The sequence below is a fragment of the Hipposideros armiger genome, unplaced genomic scaffold, assembly GCF_001890085.2.
Source record: "Hipposideros armiger isolate ML-2016 unplaced genomic scaffold, ASM189008v1 scaffold_1177, whole genome shotgun sequence".
Lineage (NCBI taxonomy): Eukaryota > Metazoa > Chordata > Mammalia > Chiroptera > Hipposideridae > Hipposideros > Hipposideros armiger.
This window is the reverse complement of record NW_017732527.1, coordinates 421,418-427,589: the sequence shown is the minus strand read 5'-3', so window position 1 is coordinate 427,589 and position 6,172 is coordinate 421,418. Positions and strand designations below refer to the sequence as shown.

Below are 6,172 nucleotides of genomic sequence, written 5' to 3'. Positions count from 1 at the left end.
TGCTGTCTGCTGACAGTTTCCACCTCCGAGGCTGTCCATGTTGGGACCCAAAGGCTGTCAGATAGACCCTGCTCTCTAATCTTGATCCACTCCTCACCTCGAGGAGGACTTGGGCTTCCCCTAGTCATTCAGGTCTCCCACTAAATTAAGGAGATATCCTCTTGAGAACCTTGGGTTTTCATCATCAGGCTTTTTTGCCTGGGGAATCATCATAATAACCAACATTTATTAAGACTGTATTATGTGCTAGGGTTTCCTAAGGTGTCCAACACTATGAGGTGGATTTTATCTTTGCTATATTGTACACTGGAAGTTTTGTGGATCTCTATCAAAGAGTGGAGCAGGCTTAGACATGCATCTCTGAACATGCCTATTATATAGTAAGCAGTTGTTTTATTAAATTCGTAAAAGAAATAATAATAGCTGTTTTTAGAAGTCATATAACATTCAGCTTAATACATGCCAGGTGCAATACTTTAAGTCATTTGGTTCTTGTAATAAATTTATGAGTTAAGAACTCTATCTTCATGTTGGAGAATCAGGGTAAGCCCCCTGCCTGGGATCACAGAAGTCATAAGAGGAGGCACTGGACTGTGAACCCAAGAACCTTAAATTAAGGATCTAAAGCTTCTGATCACCCAATTCTGATGTGTGTTGGGGAAGAGGGTGGTTCCCACCACCAAGCACTTTGCTGACACCAGCTGCGTGCCCTGCAATTCAGCTCAATTCTGACACTCTCTACCCAGAGATAGCATCAGATTCCACAGGTTAAGTCAGGGTTCAATCCTCCTGTCTTACCCCCACCCCCACTCCTTTAGCCACTGTCTTAAACCCAGGTGGCTGCCTGTGTTTCTTATTGACCAGCTACAGGTCAGAGGTTACCAGGACCCTTCCTCGGGTTTGATTAATTTCCTAGAGTGGCTCACAGAACTCGAGAAACGTCTCGCTTAACTAGATTACTAGCTTATTATAAAAGGGTATAATTCAGCAACAGCCAGATGGAAGAGATGCGTAGGTCAGGGTACGGGGCAAGAGCATGGAGTTCTCTCTGAGTGCACCCTCTCCCCAAATCTCCACGTGCTCACCAACCTATAAGCTCCCTGGGCCCTGTCCTTTTGGGGTTTTTTTAAGGAGCCTTCATTACTGAGGCATGATTGATTAAATCATTGGCTATCGGTGATTAAACTCAAGCTGCCTGGAGGTTGGGGGTAGGGTGGGGTGCAATGGGGCTCAAAGTTGCAACCCTCTAATCATGTGGGTGGTCCTCCCTGTAACCAACCCCCATGCTTAGATGAGGTCCAAAAGTCACTTCTTTAATGTAACAAAAGACACTTTCCTAGCCGTCATCACTTGGGAAATTCCAAGGGTTTTAGGAGCTCTGTGCCAGAAACCTGAGGGAAGAATAAATACAGAGTGCCAAAAAAATGTATGGGAAGGGTGTTATCACTTTGTGAGGGTTGTAAATGTCTATTACATTGTCTTGTTCACCTGAAAAAAAAAATGTACACACATTTTAAAAAGGAAAAAACTGTATTAAAATTGTAATACTCAATATATACTGATAACAGAAGATGAACACGTCACATTTGACTTCTGCAATTACAAGAGGTGCTCCAAGTGGTTATCATCAGCATAATCTTAATACAGTTTTTTTCTTGTTTTAAAATATGTATACATTTTTTGGTACCCTCTGTATATGTTTCCCCTTATAAGTCACAATATCATAGGACCTTTGCCCACACTGCAATACAGCATACGACTGCTGTGCCATTGTGACACCCTTCACCTCTGCACTGTGGGTTGTACCGCTGTGAATACCTACTGTGTACAAAAGGCAAACTTGGAGATGATCATAATGAAAAACAGGGGGCAAAGCAAGCAGCAAGTGAAACACAGCTCGAATCTCGGAAGTGAGGCAGAGGTGGTGGGGCTGTAGATTCTTTGTCTCATTGGTAAGTGAGGGAGCGTGCAAAGGCAAGTAGTGAGAACAACGACCACATTGTCAGGAGTTGATGAGTAAATAGAAACCAAGAAATAGGAGACAACAAAAATGCTCTTTAGAGAACTTTAGAAATGAACGGTTGAGAGCAATAGAATGTTGATTTTATAGGTTAGTTCAAGGTTTGGGGGATGCAGGAGTGAATTAAATACATGTGTAGCTAGATAGAGATGAAAAGTGCTGGAACGAGGAAGTAATCTGTGGGACGAAGGCCAGCGGTGACTGTGTTTGCTTTAGAAAGAAGTCCATATGTGTTCCCACCACCATTAAAGGGAGGGGCACAGAGATGAGGGCAGGGAGACATTTCTGCAGTAAAGAATAAGGAGGAATCTGTATCTTCTTAAAATAATTTTAATATTGATTTCCTGAAGCTATGCTTTATGGATACAGTATTTACTATTTAATAACTCTACTAAGAAATGCGAACAACTCATTTTTCAAAGAGACTGAACAATGAAATACAATCAAAACACCAAAAATAGATTTTTCCTCATGTTGCTATATTGTGCCATTGTATGATAGATGGCCCGTCTTGCCTCTAAAATATCCTGCATTGCATCCTTTCCTTCAGCATATACAGGCCTTTCTATCCAAGTAAATAAGGGACATGAAGCCCTNGATACAGCGAGAAGGTGGGCATCTGCCAACGAGAAAGAGAGCTCTCACTCGAGCTCCACCATATTGGCACCCTGATCTCAGCCGTCCCAGCCTCCAGAACTGTGAGAAATAAATGTCTGTTGTTTAAGTCACCGAGCCCATGGTGTTCTGTTACAGGAGCCCAAGCTGGCTCAGACACTGGTGATGAAACAGTGCCTGCCATGGTGGGATCCAGTGTTTAGCTGGGTTGGCAAAGGCTGATGTGGCATGGAGATGAACAACTTCATTCTGTAGAGAGGACAAAAGACTGGTTTCTCATAGGTGTGTTGGATGATTAAACGAGATCATGTATGTAAGTATTTAGCACTCTATCATGCGCAAATCCTGACTGTTCAATAAATGCTACTGAGGAATCTGACAATGTTGATGTTAGTGTGTTAGAGTAGCATGGAACTTGGCGATGCCAGGTAAGTTTGGAAAGGTGGAGAAGCAAAACCTAAGTGAGTTGTTGAGGATATGTAGAAGACAAAAGTGGCTCTAGCAGGACAGAACGGCAGAGCATCAGGAGAGAGGCGACGGTAGCAGCAGTGGTGATCAGGAAAGGAGAATTTAAATAAGTGCTTGCTTGAAAAGGAGAAGGCACACAAAGTACTCACAAAATCCTTGGGGAAGTTGGCTTCCTTTTTTTCTAGTAGTTATAATTCGCTTTCCCAGAAATGCTTTGGGTAACACATTCATCCCTTTAAAGCCAAATTTTATGCATGTTGAATTATATATTCTAAAAGGTAAATAGTGGGCGCATTTGTAATAAGCTCAAAGAACAAATGAGTGAAGTGACTTTTGTTCATTTATATTCCTCATTGTTTTCTAGCTGTTTTGTGATCATTCTTACTCTGTTTGCCATGGGATGTGGTGAATGTTCTTAATTATCCTCATCAGAATGATGGAGTTTCATATCACAGGTGTTAACAGCCAACAAATCTGTGGCTTCAGAAAAGAAAGTTCCAGTCCGATGATAAATGAATGTTTACAAAAGCAAAATATTGAAAGGGCACTGCTCTCAACTTTACAGGGAGAAGAGCATATATCATGCTCTTATTGAGGTTCAGGACATTTGATGTGAGCAATGACTTCCATTCTGATTTCAACAAGAACATTAATTGTTCTCTTGCATTGTGTCTCGTGCTACAGCACAAACCTCCTCCGCTTAATTAGATTTTGAAGGATTCAGAAGGGGCCCACCCCTGTTCTGCACTGTTTTTCTTGGTGACATTCTTGGGTTTTATTTTAGCAGCCTGGAGGCGAAACCCATCAACCATTCAGTGAGTTTGTATGGCATCCCTACTATGCAGTGGCTTTGTGTAGGGTGCCCTCTAGGAGCCTACGATTGAATGGAGGAGGCAAACCTACACACAGGATAGAATAAGAGCACAAGGACAGCCAAGATGGGTGGAGCTGACTCTCAGTACAATAGAAACAGAGAAAAAAGAGATCAGTGGGGGCTCAATGGCCACAGGTTTTAAAATTTTTATTATCAATTACTATCATTATAACAGCAATGGCTCGCATTTGCTGAGCGTTGTGTCCACCGTATACCAGGTACTGTGCAAAGCACTTTGTGTGCTTTCTCTGACTGAATCCTCACAACAACCCTTTTTATTGTTCCTGCTTACAAAGAGAAAACAGCATGCTCTTATTATTCCCATTTCACAAAAGAGGATACTGACGCTTAAAGTGGTCATGTAATTCAACCAAGGTCATGGAGTTAGCAGCCAGAATCCACTGAATGTGAGTTTGCCTGGCCCCAAACCAGTAGGCGCCTCACCGCAATATATACAGCTGTGGCTCTGTGGTAGGAGGAAGTACATGGCGTCAGTCTTTACAAGGACAGGTAGATTCCAAAGGCATGGCAGAGGAGGAGGAGCAGATACACGTATCTCAAGACAGGTGGGAGCAGGACATGAGTAAGGAACAGTGGGAAAGAGCATCCCAGAGCCGAAAGATGGGGCAATGGGGGACTGTAGGGGCTCGGTGATCAGCATGGTGCTGTGCTGGGAATCTGTACAAACTATGGCCTGGAGCGCGAAGCTGGATAACTCAGGTGACAGGTGGCACTGTTTAAGGAATTAGGGTAATACAAGATAGCAAAAACTTTACATCAAACTAGATAGCCGACAGGCTCGGTACACACGAGTCCGAGTATCAGAACGAGACTAGGCTGAGTAGGTCATGCATTCATTCACATCCTCCCTTCATTCATTCAGTGTCGTATCTGAGCATCTGCTACATTCAAAACATTACAGTAGGCATTGTGGAAATTATAGACACGAAAAAGGCAGGATTCCGTCCCTTAAGCAGCTTGCAGTCTAGACAGGAGGTGACTTGAGCTGGGGTTGTTGAAGTATGTCAGAATTGGGCAAAGGTAGAGAGGGAAAAGGCCTTTTAAAGGAGACTTACACTTTCTGAGTGGACAGAAGGCTCAGTCAGAGGAATAATTATTCATTCATAGATTTAATGACTATTTTTGACATACAATATTAACTTAGTTCCAGGTGTACAACATCGTGATTAGACATTTATGTACTTTACAAAGTGATTCCCCGATACATCTAGTACCCATCTGACACCATACATAATTATTACAATATTATCGACTGTATTCCCTGTATTGTCTATGTTGTACTTTACATCTCTGGCAATTTGTACATCTTAATTCGTTTCACCTTTTTCACCCATCTCCCCAACCCCCCTCCCATTTGGTGACCATCAATTTGTTCTCTGTATCCATGAGTTCATTTCTGTTTTGTTTGTTCATATATTTTATTCTTTAGATTCCACATTTAAGTGAGATCGTATGGTATTTGTCTTTCTCTGACATTTTTTGAGCTAACATACATTATGCTAGGTTTGGGGGCAAAAATAGAAAGTCATCATAAAACTTAGATGTAGGTAAAGGATAGGCATTAATAAAATGAGCTTACAGATGAATGTAAAATTACAAGGTCAAGGAAGTCTTCCCCGAGGAAATCAATTGAGGTTTATGGATAAACATGAATTAAACAGACATGGAAAGGAGGGAATTTCATCCTAGGCAGAGGAAAGAGCCTACTGAATGCTGTACTTGGGGTATAAGTCTCGTAACTTGGGGTATATGTGAGCATCACTGAAGCACAGGGATGGCAGGGAACCTAATGTGCGAGGAAGCCGGGGAGTGATTTGGGGAAAGCCAGAACAGAGATCTGGAGCCCATTAGGCAGCTGTGTCTTTACCTTAAGGAAAGGGAAAGTCACTGAAGAGGGAAGCGATGAGTCAGATTCGCCACAATGTGGAGAAGGATTGGAAGGCAGTAAGACTGAATTCAAAAGATCAGTCAGGAGGAGAAAGGTGATGGTAGCTTCCATTAGGGTGATAATAAGCACCTGAAAAAGTAATCAACACCATTATTCAATATAGAGATTACAAATTTAGGCCATATTGAGATACCACTACATACCCACCAGAATGATTACAATTTTTAAAACTGACAATACCAAGTGTTGGCAAGAACACAGCAAAACTGGAACTCACACATTAGGA

At 42.1% G+C, this 6,172-nt stretch overlaps 1 protein-coding gene across 4 annotated transcripts in view; it reads left to right on the top strand.

Annotated features, from left to right (window-relative positions):
- SLC13A1 (solute carrier family 13 member 1) overlaps positions 1-6,172 on the top strand; it is a 140,196-nt gene that overhangs the window by 19,907 nt on the left and 114,117 nt on the right. The gene's annotated exons all lie outside the window — the stretch shown is intronic.